Source organism: Aquarana catesbeiana, linkage group LG03 (assembly GCF_042186555.1).
Source record: "Aquarana catesbeiana isolate 2022-GZ linkage group LG03, ASM4218655v1, whole genome shotgun sequence".
NCBI lineage: Eukaryota > Metazoa > Chordata > Amphibia > Anura > Ranidae > Aquarana > Aquarana catesbeiana.
The window spans coordinates 554069516-554083077 of NC_133326.1; the positions used below are offsets into that span (position 1 = coordinate 554069516).

The 13562-nt window shown below is 43.2% G+C and overlaps 1 pseudogene; it reads right to left on the minus strand.

Annotated features, from left to right (window-relative positions):
* Positions 1-5000: 5000 nt before the first annotated feature.
* On the minus strand, positions 5001-5155 carry LOC141135996 (U2 spliceosomal RNA; annotated as a pseudogene).
* Positions 5156-13562: the final 8407 nt, after the last annotated feature.

The following is a 13562-nucleotide window of genomic DNA, read 5'->3' on the forward strand; positions in this document are numbered from 1 at the left end:
ATTTTTTTTAAATAACAAACATGTTATACTTACCTCCACTGTGCAGCTCGTTTTGCACAGAGTGTCCCCGAACCTGATCTTCTGGGGTCCCTCTGCGGCTGTCTTGGCTCTCCCCCGCAAGGAATCAACACCTTCATGCGAGCTCCCTCGCATGGTGTTGAGTGCTTGCGGGCGTGCTCCCGTGATACAGCCCGCGGCCATAGCTGCTCACTGTATCACTCGGCCCCGCCCCCGGCACGCCATGTCATTGGATGTGATTGACAGCAGCGCGAGCCAATGGCTGCGCTGCTTTCAATCCATCCACTGTAGCCAATGAATGGCCAGGCTGAGCGGCGAAGAGGATGTCGGGGGTGAGCGCGGGACTTTCGAGGGGTCAGGTAAGTAAAACGGGGGGGGCTGGGGGGGCTGGTATTGTCGGATGTTTTTTCACCTTAATGCATAGAATGCATTAAGGTGAAAAACTTTTACCTTTACAACCCCTTTTAAGGTAGTGTAATCACTGTTCTGTGGAACATTTTGTAGGATGTTACTGTGAATGTGCAGCTGACACCCGGATTCCAGGCAGTGAATTGTTTTTAATAACAATGTTGTCATTCTTACTGGTGAGGGTGAAGGTTGGTGATTTTGAATTTTTACTGGTTTGTTTTTATCCCATTAAAGTGCAACTAAACCCTCCTATCGTTCTCAACCAAGGAAGCTGTCATCTTGGCCTATGTTTGATCTTCAGCTGCCATGGTGCTACACATCAGTTATGACACAAGCAATTTGATGGTTTGACAGCTTGGTTGAGAGCACAACCAATGTGACAGTTACATTCCCAGCTTTTTTTTAAACTGTTAAATTGATGGGTTTAGTTCCGCTTAAAATTTCTAATAAATTCTGTGAGTTAAACCACATGGACCTCGGGTGGTAACCTCTGTATTGCTATGGGCCACTATTGGCCTATAATTTCATTTTTTTTCAGAAAATACTCTACTCTTCACTCTGCCTTTCTGATTAGACCAACACCAGGATATTACACCCTCCAAATGATTTTCTGTATTGTAGAATTCCTCTGCTCATGACTTTCTCTCTACCTTTATGATTACAATACCAACAGCACATAACGCCCTCCAACGTTGCCCTCTATAAAATAGAAAGTACTCTCCTCCTATCCTTGTCTCTACTTTTCTGATTATACTCACCAGTAGGACATTGTAGATATCAACTTGATTCACCATAGGGGAGAAAATTCTCCCCTCCCGATCTTCTCTCCACATCTCTGACTGGAGCTCAGCATTAACTTCTAAGCATTTCACCAGATCTGGGACATTTTTCCAAAACCTTCTAATTTTGAACAAAATTTTGGGAAAATAGAAATTCTCAAATAAGGCTAATCCCTGTGTTATTTCCAACAGGCAATCAGAAGTGGGCATATAATTGTATCCAATTATAGCCTCATGCCCATTGGTCTCAGCTGGTACAGGAATAATTTAGTGCAGACTGTACAATACAGCACCAACATACACTGAAAACTTAATTCAACTCATCAATGCAGGCTTTGTGTGCCCAAGTGGCTCAAACTGGGCCTTGGCACTGTTTACTATCACCCTCTTACTTCCTGACACTTCCTGTGGGAAAAGTTGACCTTTGTCTGCGCTGAGTGCTCCTTTTGTCTAATGACGCTACAGCCAACCCCCTTCGCAGCCTCTCCACTTCTTGTCTGTCTGTGCCCAGCGTCAACGCCATGAGTCATGCTGATAACATGCCCACTTTGATCCCACTTGCAGTTGGTGTGTTAGGTGACGTCCTGTAATTATCCCCTCTCCTGTCACTCTCTTCTCTAACCCCCCCTTCCAGTGCCAGCCAAGCATGGCAAACATTCTTCATCTCATTGTTCTCATGCCCACGTTGAGGCTACAGCGATCTGATACTGTGTCCTTTCAGGGAAAACTGAGCATGAAAGACCACTATTAAGTGCTTGATGATTGGCTGTCTCTTTGAATTTGCGGTCATCCCACAAAAGACGATGACTTAAAGCCTAAAAATAGGAGATGCTAATCTGTTATCACAGCTCCCTCTTCCGTGTCCCGCTTACGAGCTTGTAAAGGTGTGACACATGTGACCCCCTGTGACACTCGGCATTGCTGCCATGACATATTGTGCAAACGCCGTGTGCCTGTTTTTAGCAAGTGCTGCATAGTATGTAGAGCAATTTGCAAAGCCGTCCAATCATCCTTGCTATGTGTGGCTGATGCTTCTCCCCATCCCAGCCTCACAGTTGTTTTCTCTAGTAATTAAAATGTTGGTCTTCAAGCTGTCATCACTTTTGTAGCGCCAGGCCGAGCATTGAGACTGTTCCACGTTCAGGGCTGTCTCATCTTTGTCTTAATGTACCGCAATGCACAAAGCTGTCTGCACCTTGCGCTGTCATCTGTAGCCAACCGTGTTTCCGCAGTGTCATGTCTCGCTCTGTCGCCCCTCTGCATCTTTTCATTGTCCCCACTTACACGGTTGTCTCCTGTCTCCCCTTTTAAGTCTGAAGTCATCCTGATTTCTCCATGAAGTTATGCTTTTACAGTAATGGCAGCAGGCATCGTCATTGGAATTTAAGAAATTGATCATTCGCCTACTTAGGCACAGTGAAGGTTGCTGTCCTTGGGGCTAGGCCCTTGTTCTGTCTGTCAGTTCACTGGCATGCAATTGCATCGTTAAAGCCTAACTCCAGCCAAAGTTTTTTTTTTATAATTTTGGATAGAGTGGGAAAGGTTCAAATTTCAGTTTTTTATTTCTGGAGCATGTGTGACTGAGGAGCTGGACTTGACTCATCAATGAATCATGGTTGAAAAAGGTTAGTCAAATTCATATGAGGCATAATGACTTTGGGAGGCTGCTCTTACCACAAACAGGGTACTCCTTGTCTCAAGGACCCATAGTTTGGAATACATGTGTTAAATGTTCAATGAGAGCACCAGGCCAAAGAACTAAGAGTCCAAAATTCGTTAACATCGGTGTTCTTTTAAAACAAGACAATATAAAACAGTCAACAGGTTCAAGGAGTTCAAACACGTCTCCCTTTATCAGAGTTTGAAAATTTTATGTACTTGGGAGGACTTAAAAATGGCACAGTCACCATAATAAATTATTTGGAATATAAAAAGTGGAAAGTGCCCATGAGCAAAATATCAGCAGCATTCTTTTTTTAGGTTTTTTTATGTCTAAAGCCTGGAACACACCACTATTTTTTTTTCTTTCAACCCAGTGGGCTGAACAAAAAACTTGACAGCTCAGGAGGAGCTGCTGTACTAACTATCCAATGTTGGTACAGCGATCTCCCCTGCTGAGCTATAGTGTTCTGACAGCGGAGACGCCCCCATCCCCCCACCAGAACACTTTGGTCAGGAGCCGATCGGCAGACATTTTTTGGTCATGCCCCAAATGGTCGGCTTCTGTTGGACTGGCTGTTGTACACACCGGCCAATGCTGTCTGACATTCGGCTCGTGTGTACTAGGCTTAAGACTCCATTGAGTAGCTTTCTCCTTCATGTACCTGTGACACCCGTACAAGAAATAAGAAGATGGTTGTCACCAAGACTAGAAAGCACAGACAGCAACAGTAAGAATATCAGAAGGACTAAACCCTTTATTCTACTCTCTCCACTCTACAATGTCTGTGTCCCCCTTGAAAAAAAATCACATAATTTCCTGTCCTTTCCAAAAAATAAATAAATGAAAAAAAAAAAGTAATACGCTGCACTTTTACAGTTTCTTGTTGCTTACTCCCAAAGCAAGGTAAAAAATACCCTGTGCTGGCAGCACACTGAAGAGTCAAACTGTTGCTCTCACACACAACGCAGGTCTCCCATGGTCCAACACACCCTCGGCTCACTGCTCCAATCAATCGTTGCATAGAGAGCTAGAGCACCATTGATTGGAACTGTGTGCAGGAGGAGTGTGTTGACCTGGGGGACACCCATGCCACTGCTTATGTATGAGAGCAGGGGTCCGACTTCCCAGTGTGCTGCCAGCACAGGGAATTGTAACCTTTGCTGCATTGTTTAGCAAGTAACCCTAAAATAGCAACATATTTACTCTATATGCAGCATGACTGCATTACAGTAGTGAATGCAGAGGGTTCAACTGGGCTTTAAAGAGTATCTAAAGCCAAAACTTTTTTCAGTTTTGTATGGAGTGAGGGAGTGTTAAACCCCTGTCAGGTCCTAATTGCTGACTGTGTCCAGACTGGAGAGTATCATCTTTTCAATATCTCCTTTTGACTATTGTTAAAGTGATAAGAAATCTAAATGTTTACAGGTTGTGGTGCAATTAAAGTGTTTCTCTGGACCACCTCCCAAATACGTAGGACCCCTCCCTGACCCCCCCAAGGCACAAGGCTCTTGACAGGGGTAAGGCACCCTCAGGTCCACCTAGTCAAAAGGCCTGGTGGACCCATCTCAGCCACAGCAGACATCAAGTACTAGGTGAGGAGCTCTACCAAAGAGGGACCCCAACCCAAGGCAGGGGAGGAAGGAACCTGATGGCCACACTTCGTTCCTCCCACTAAGACTTCAGAGTTGTTCCAAAGACCCACATCCTCCATCCTAAGTAAAAAAGGCAATACAAACATAAGTGCACATGTGCAGAGAAAAAATATGCAATTAAATAAGCACCAGCGCAGTTCCATTAGCTAAGCGTTTTGGCCTGGTAACAAAAATTGCCCCAGTCTCAGCCAAAAGGCTAAGCCCATGAGGCGTAGTGCAGAAAAAGCAAGCGTGTTGTGGGCTAGAGCTCATTCTCAAAGTGAGGTTTCAAACCCATAGTGATAAAAAGAGCACTCCCAGTGCGCCACTCCTGGGGGGCGCTTGACACCACAAGCTGTCTGCCTTACCAGCCCATGAATACAACAGGTAGCACTGTTCAAATCAAGAGGCACTTGGCTGCTTGAAACCCTCCACACCAGGGAAGTACTCCTGACCCATACCTTACGTGGTGCATGCTTTATTCAGTTTCCTTGCCTATTGGGAAGGTCCAATAAGAACTCCCATCAAACCAGCAGAAGCAATATATGACAACCATCCTATCTGAAAGGACCAGACGAACCTTGGAGCGCACCTACTGGACACTGATAAGAACAGATACTACACTTGATCTTAGCCAAAAGGCCACAGGAACAGAGGAAAAATCTTCCAATGAGGAAAACTGTTCTGGTGACAACTGTTTAGGAGAGGATTTTCCCTCACTTTACAGGGACGGGAGTAATGGAAATCTCCCTAATGGGACAAAGACAAAAAAATGACAGGGGCCCTAACCATTTCTTATTCTATCCATAGCCATATACTTAAAAACGTTTTGGCTTTTGGTAATACTTTAAAGCTGAACCCAATGCAAGATGCAAAAGACACACACTAATTAATCTCTGTATTTATTAATACATCAGTCATTTTATATACAAGCAGTGTAATTACCTGAATATGACCTGGTATCAACCTTTTGCAGTACCTATACAGCAGCGCTCAGACTGGGAGCAGGAAAATCAGCCTAAAGATCCAAGCAGTTGTGCCTATGCAAAAAGCATGATGATAGGAGAAAGTAGAGTGACAGAGAGATAATCTCACCAATCTGCTGCTTCTCCTTTTCACTGACCAGTCACAGGCTGTGGGAGAAAAAAAACCTGTGTTACTGTAAAAATATCAGGTCTCCTGCACTGCCAGACAGGCTTTGCTGTGTGGCAGATCTGTGTAAATCTCAGGTCTGGATTGAGCGTAATACGTATTCTTTGCAGGCAAAATCGCTTCCTTATACCTAGTACAGACAATAAGAATATTGGACCAGACAAATGATCATTGTTTTTTTTTTTTAGCATGCTTGTCTCATATTGAAAACCAAAAGGTTACTGAAGTTACAAAAATTCTTGTACGACAGAATACCACTTGGGAAATGATGTAATATACTGTAAGGTATTCTTTAATTTCCGAGCATTAGGGATGGGCCGAACACCAGCCCCCCCGTTCGATTCACACCAGAACACCTCGAACAGGCAAAATGTTCTAGCAAACATGCGAACCCTATTAAAGTATACGGGACACGATCATGAAAAATGAAAAGTCCTAATTTTAAAGGTTTATATGCAAGTTATTGCCATAAAAAGTGTATGAGGACCCGGGTACTGCCCCAGGGGACATCGATCAAAAAAAGGTTTTTAAAGCAACTGTTTTTTCAGGAGCAGTGATTTTAATAATGCTTAAAGTGAAACAATAAGGGTAGTGTCACCTTATACTCCTTATACTCCTCTGTGGCGCAATCCAAGCTTATCCCATTTTTTTGCCTATCCAGATCCAATAGTCTGGACCAGATTTGGGATTAAAACAGTGAGTGCGGTGATTGGAAATGGGGTGTTATTGACGTTAGATGTGCTCAGAAGTAAGCACCAGCTCCCTAGCGCGCACCTGTTCCATTTTCTGTTATTCAGGCATGCTTTTTCAGCTCAGTTTGGGTCCTCCACCCTAAATGTGCTGGCTGTGACCTGGAATCACTACTCAGGGACAAGGAACTACCCAAAGCCTTATCTACTATATATAAGGAACTGTTCACTGACACTACAAAGCTTCTCACATCCTGTCGTGCTGCCTGGACGCTGGATTTCCCGCAGCTTGACAATGATGACTGGGATGATGTCTGGAGCACCACATTTGCCAGACTGGTGTCAGCCCCTGATCACCTGATACAGTTCAAGTTTCTTCATAGGATATACTACACCCCCGCTAAATTAGCAAGGATTTTTCCTGCGCACCCCTCGAACTGCTGGAGGTGTGATGCACCTAGAGCAGATTATTTGCATATTTTTTGGCTCTGCCCACACATCCAGCGGTTCTGGGTGGGTGTGATGGACTGTGTTAGGTCGGTAACTACAATTGCTATTGCACCATCTATTGAAATTTGTTTGTTGGGCTTGGTGGACACATAAGCACCCAAAAATGTGATCCGTACTCTACTCACATTGCTCCTGTACTATGCTCGCAAAGTGATTATCTTATCATGGAAGAAACTGCTGGCTCCTACCCTCATGGCCTGGAAGGCATTGATTAACAAGGCTCTACCGCTGTATGAAGCTATATATCTCAGTAGAGGGGTACCAGATAAGTTTAAAAAGGTGTGGGGTGGCTGGATAGATGACAATTCAACTGCATCAGATTAATTGCCTCCTGGGGAATATATGAACTATGTGGCGGGTCGTGAGGCTTGTGTAAGCCTAGATGGGAACCTATAACCTCTTTTACTACTGCTATTTGGGGATATCATACTGCATATAATAATTGTACATTGTTTCCCTTTTTTCCCCTTTACTAGGGTTTAATATGGAAGGATTTCTGATGTATGTTATTATTTGGTATGGGAGTTGCATTGTACACTGGTGCTGGGTGCTGAATGTTTATTATGTTCAATGTTTGTATGTATCTTTTTCTATGTTTAAAAAACCTTTAATAAAAGAATTTACAAAAAAAAGTGAAACAATAAAAATTAAATATTCCTTTAAATATCGTTTCTGGGGGGTCCCTTTAGTCTGCCTGTAAAGTGGTGCATATGTTACATATAGTAACATAGTAGGTGAGGTTGAAAAAAGACACAATTCCATCAAGTCCAACCTATGTGTGTGATTTTATGTCAGTATTACATTGTATTGTAACTGTATGATGTGGTCGTTCAGGTACTTATCTAATCATTTTTTGAAACTATCGATGCTCCCCACTGAAACCACTGCCTGTGGAATATGTGCGATGTGTAGAACATGCCGCAGCAATAATGACATTTCTAAAGGAAAAAATGTCATTTAAACTTGCTCACATCTGTCATGTATTGTCGGCAATGTAGATGAAAAATCAAGGAGAAAAACGGCGTGGGGTCCCTCCCCAGTCCATACCAGGCCCTTCAGGTCTGGTATGGATTTTAAGGGGAACGCCACTCCAAAAAAATAATTGGCGGGGGGGGGGGCCAAAATCCATACCAGACCCTTGTCCGAGCATGCAGCGTGGAGGTCAGGATGGGAGGGAGACGAACGAGCGCCCCCCCCATCTGAAGCATACCAGACCACATGCCCTCAACAACCCCAAAGCACCTTGTCCCCATGTTTAACAAGGGGGCCCCCAGATCCCGCCCCCCCCCCTATGTGAATGGGTATTGGGTACATTATACCCCTACCCATTCACCAAAAAAAGTGATACTTTTATTGGTGAATGGGTAGGGGTATAATGTACCCAATACCCATTCACATGGGGGGGGCAGGATCTGGGGGTCCCCTTGTTAAATGGGGCTTCCAGATTCTGACAAGTCCCCCGCCCGCACACCCCGACAGCCATTGGCCAGGGTTGTTGAGAAGAGGCTCTTTTCCCCGTCAACATGGAACAAAGTGCTTTGGGGGCCACTATAAAGCACCCTCCCCATGCTGAGGCCAAGTGAGCGGCCTGGTATGGTTCAGAAGGGGGGGTGCTCTCTCGTCCCCTCCCTTTCCTGTCCTGCCAGGCTGCTTGCTTGGAAAAGGGTCTGCCATTTTTTTTTAATTTTGCCGTGAAGTTCCCCTTAAAATCTATAAAGGAAAAGAACAGTAGCAGCGCTAAGATTGATAAAAATATAAATATAATTCCAAATATTGATATTAATTAGTGAGCATCAACACTAATAAATGAATCACTCAATTGGTTGATAAACAATATCTATACCGTGAAAAACCTTACCCCAGGGGTATATATAAATAAAGGATCAATAAATGATTAGTATCTGAAAAGTGTTCAATAAAAATAAAAAATAGATATTAATCAAAGGAATGTTCAAAAAAATGTGCAAAAGGTAAACTTCACAAACATGAAGGAAATAATTCCGTGACAAATCCACCACCGCATCCAAGAAGTGACCACCATGAGAAATGCATGCTTACTGAACAGCAAGCAAGAGAAGCTTGTGACCTTAAACCCGGTCAGGGCCTTTACCCCAAGGCAGGCAGGTAACTCTGAGTGCCAAGCTGGTCTAGGGACAGAGCGGATGTCTCAGGGAATTTCAGCATTCATCAGAGGATACAGATAATCAGCAAGCTCTCTTGGGTCAGAAACCTCCGACAAGCCGTCATATAAAACCCGGAAAAAAAAGGCTCACCATAGCGTTATACCATCAAGAAAATTTATTAAGAATAAAAAAATATAATGCACTTACAGAAGGTTAAAAGCAATCAACAGGGAAAGTCGGCCGGCTAAACAGAAAAAATGCCCGTCCAATAGAGACACTGGTACGCGGTGACATCAGCACGTCAACTCCTCCCGACGTTCGCTTTGTCAACAAATTACATCGTCTGGGTTCCCCAGCGCTAAGATTGATATTTTTGATCTTAGCGCTGCTACTGTTCTTTTCCTTTATACTGTTGGGTGTATCTCACTTTTAGCAGCAGCTGTACATGTTTTGTGTTGCAATATAGCGCGGTATTCTACTTTTGTTTACCCTTAAAATCTATGCCAGACCCGAAGGGCCTGGTATGGATTTTGGGGGGACCCCACACCGTTTTTTTTCTTAATTCTGTCATATGGTTCCCCTTAACCACTTCAATACACTGTATCATGTACTCTGCACTGCACTATATACCCTGCACTGTATTATATATACTACACCGACTGCACTATATATTCTCCACTGTATTATATATACTACACTCGCTGACTGCGCTATATACTCTCCACTGTATAATATATACTACATGGACTGCACTATATTCTCTGAACTGTATTATATATACCACACAGACTGCATTATATACTCTGAACTGTATTATATATAATACACTGACTGCACTATATACTCTGAACTGTATTATACTTACTATACGGACTGCACTATATACAGTTGCAATAAAAAGTATGTGAACCCTTTTGTAATGATATGGATTTCTGCACAAATTGGTCATAAAATGTGATCTGATCTTCATCTAAGTCACAACAATAGACAATCACAGTCTGCTTAAACTAATAACACACAAAGAATTAAATGTTACCATGTTTTTATTGAACACACCATGTAAACATCCACAGTGCAGGTGGAAAAAGTATGTGAACCCTTGGATTTAATAACTGGTTGAACCTCCTTTGGCAGCAATAACTTCAACCAAACGTTTCCTGTAGTTGCAGATCAGACATGCACAACAGTCAGGAGTAATTCTTGACCATTCCTCTTTACAGGACTGTTTCAGTTCAGCAATATTCTTGGGATGTCTGGTGTGAATCACTTTCTTGAGGTCATGCCACAGCATCTCAATCGGGTTGAGGTCAGGACTCTGACTGGGCCATTCCAAAAGGCGTAATTTCTTCTGTTTAAGCCATTCTGTTGTTGATTTACTTCTATGGTTTGGGTCATTGTCCTGTTACAACACCCATCTTCTGTTAAGCTTCAGCTGGCGGACAGATGGCCTTAAGTTCTCCTGCAAAATGTCTTGATAAACTTGGGAATTCATTTTTCCTTCGATGATAGCAATCCATCCAGGCCCTGACGCAGCAAAGCAGCCTAAAACCATGATGCCCCCACCACCATACTTCACAGCTATGGTGCCAATATCTGAAAATTGATCACACCTGAAGTACTGACGGCCTATTTCATTTCCTGAGACACTAACATGCCAGAAAAGTACAAATACCCCCCAAATTACCCCTTTTTGGAAAGAAGACATTCCAAGGTATTTAGAAAGATGCATGATGAGATTTTTGAAGTTGTCATTTTTTCCCACAATTCTTTGCAAAATTAAGATTTTTTTTTTTTTTCACAAAATTGTCATATTAGCAGGTTATTTCTCACACACAGCATATGCATACCACAAATTACACCCCAAAACACATTCTGCTATTACTCCCGAGTATGGCAATACCACATGTGAGAGACTTTTACACAGCCTGGCCACATACAGAGGCCCAACATGCACGGAGCACCTTCAGGCGTTCTGGAGCACCCAGGCCAATTCTGACATTTCTCTCCTACATGTAAAAATCATCATTTATTTGCAAGAAAATTACATAGAACCCCAAAACATTATATATGTTTTTTTAGCAAAGACCCTAGAGAATACAATGGCGGTCGTTGCAACTTTTTATCTCACACGGTATTTGCGCTGCAATTTTTCGAACTCGTTTTTTTAAAAAAAAAAACAGTTTTGTGCCTTAAAAAAAACAAAGCAGTAAAGTTAGCCCAATGTTTTTGCATAATGTGCAAGATGAAGTTATGCCGAGTAAATAGATACCTAACATGTCACCCTTCAAAATTGCACACACTCGTGGAATGGAGCCAAACTTCGCTACTTAAAAATCTCCATAGGCGACGCTTTAAAATTTTTTAGTGGTTACATGTTTTGAGTTACAGAGGTGGTCTAGAGCCAAAATTATTGCTCTCGCTCTACCGATCGCAGCGATACCTTACATGTGTGGTTTGAACACAGTTTTCATATGTGGGTCTGGACTTACGTATGCGCTCGCTCCTGCATGCGAGCACACGGAGACAGGGGCGCTTTAAAATTTTTTATTTTTTTTTATTGTTCATTTTACTTTATTTATTTTAGTTTGATGCTTTTTTCCAAAAAATTAATTTTTTGATCACTTTTATTCCTATTACAAGGAATGTAAACATCCCTTGTCATAGGAATATGGCATGACAGGTCCTCTTTACTGTGAGATATGGGGTCAATAAGACCCCACATCTCACCTCTAGGCTGGGAAGCCTGAAATAAAAAAAAAAAAAACGATCCTGGCTTCGATCATAGTGGTGAGTCGGTAGAAGCACCTGAGGGCGGCGGGAGGGGGGGGGGGGGGCGTCCCCTCTCGCCTCCCGTAAGAGCAATCAAGCAATGGAACAGCCACTATGATCACTCTTATGGTGTAGGGAATCACCGGCTGAAAAAGCTGATATCTGAATGATGCCTGTAGCTGCACCCATCATTCAGATATCCCCGCACAAAATCAAGGACGTCGTATGACAGCCAGCGGGCGGGAAGTGGTTAAAACACATTTTTTTTTTTAACACAAAGTTGTCCACAAAGTTGTTCTCCTACTCCTCCTGAGTACGGCGATATCACATGTGTGAGACTTCCACAGCCTGGCCACATACAGAGGCCGAGTACAGCAGAGTATGGCAGAGTATAGCTGAGTATGGCTGGGTATGGCAGAGCATGGCTGGGTATGGCTGAGTAGGCAGTGTATTACAGGGTAAAGCTGGGTATGGCTGGGTATGGCTGGGTATGGCAGAGTATGGCTGGGTATCACCGAGTATTGCAGAGTATGGGTGGGTATTACAGAGTATGGGTGGGTATCACCGAGTATTGCAGAGTATGGCTGGGTAAGGCAGAGTATGGCTGGGTATCACCAAGTTCCCTATACAAAGGTTGGGGGGCTTTTGGTTCCTTGAGGCTGAGTTCACATCTCTGTGCGGAGGGGCTCACAGCAGGGGTCCAATGCATCCCTGTTCACCATTTCAGGTCCGATTTTGATCTGAATTTTGGGCTGAATTCGGACCTGAAATGGACCAGAAGACGCACAGGACTCATGTGCAATTCGCTAGGCAGCCGTCCCGGAGCTGTGTAAACCGGCTCCATTGAGAGCCAGTCACAGGCTCCTGACATGCGAATTGAATGCGTTGAAACCTGCATCCTATTCGCAATAGTACGAACCCAGCCTTAGCCCATTCTTACCATAACCTGTATGATTGGGTTGTCTTGTTAGGTCCCAAGCCCTACTCCATAGAAGCCATGGTTCCCATACACTGCACCGGCTGTATGCCTTTTAGAATAAATTGCTCTATAATATCAGGCTATTTTATCAGTATACAAAGTGCATGGCTAAGGGGGTACAAAGAAGTGATTTGCATGGCTCTGTCCACTGTCCTAAAATGAGGGATAACCCTCTTACTTTTGTAATATATGATGGACTGAGACATGTGAATACTTTCTGCTCTAAGCAGGCTTTACTGTGCTACCCACTCAATTGGTTAGAATTTTTGATTCCTTTAGCTCCAGCAGGGCTGGACTGGGACAAAAATTTGGCCCTGGACTTCATCCAGACCGGCCCTCTTTAATTTTGCAGACACACACAAAAACAGTATATAAACTATGCGCAATTGCACAAAAAACATAAGTAAAAACATTGCACTGTAAGTATACTTTTACAATTTTGTTGTTTATTAATAATTTTTTAAAATATTTTTTTCACAGTGCTTCTGGGGAAGGGGTGGGGGGTATGTGGCAGTGGACGGTGTCAGTAGGACAGTGGTTGGTGTCAGTAGTTTTTTATTTTTACGTATTGATTTTTTTTACAATCAATTTTTTTTCACAATGCATTTTGGGGGGAAGAGGTTGGGGCAGTGTTGGTACTGCAGGGGGAAGTGGTAACAGTAGTTTTTTAATTTATTTTTTTACAATTAAATTTTTCAATATCTATTGTATTTTTTTTTTTAATCTGCCCTGTTGGTGGGCTTTGGTGAGATATCAGGGGTCTAAACAGACCCCTGACATCTCCCCTTTTGAGACAGGGACTAAGGATTTCGCAGTCCCCTTCTCAGCACTGAAGATGAAT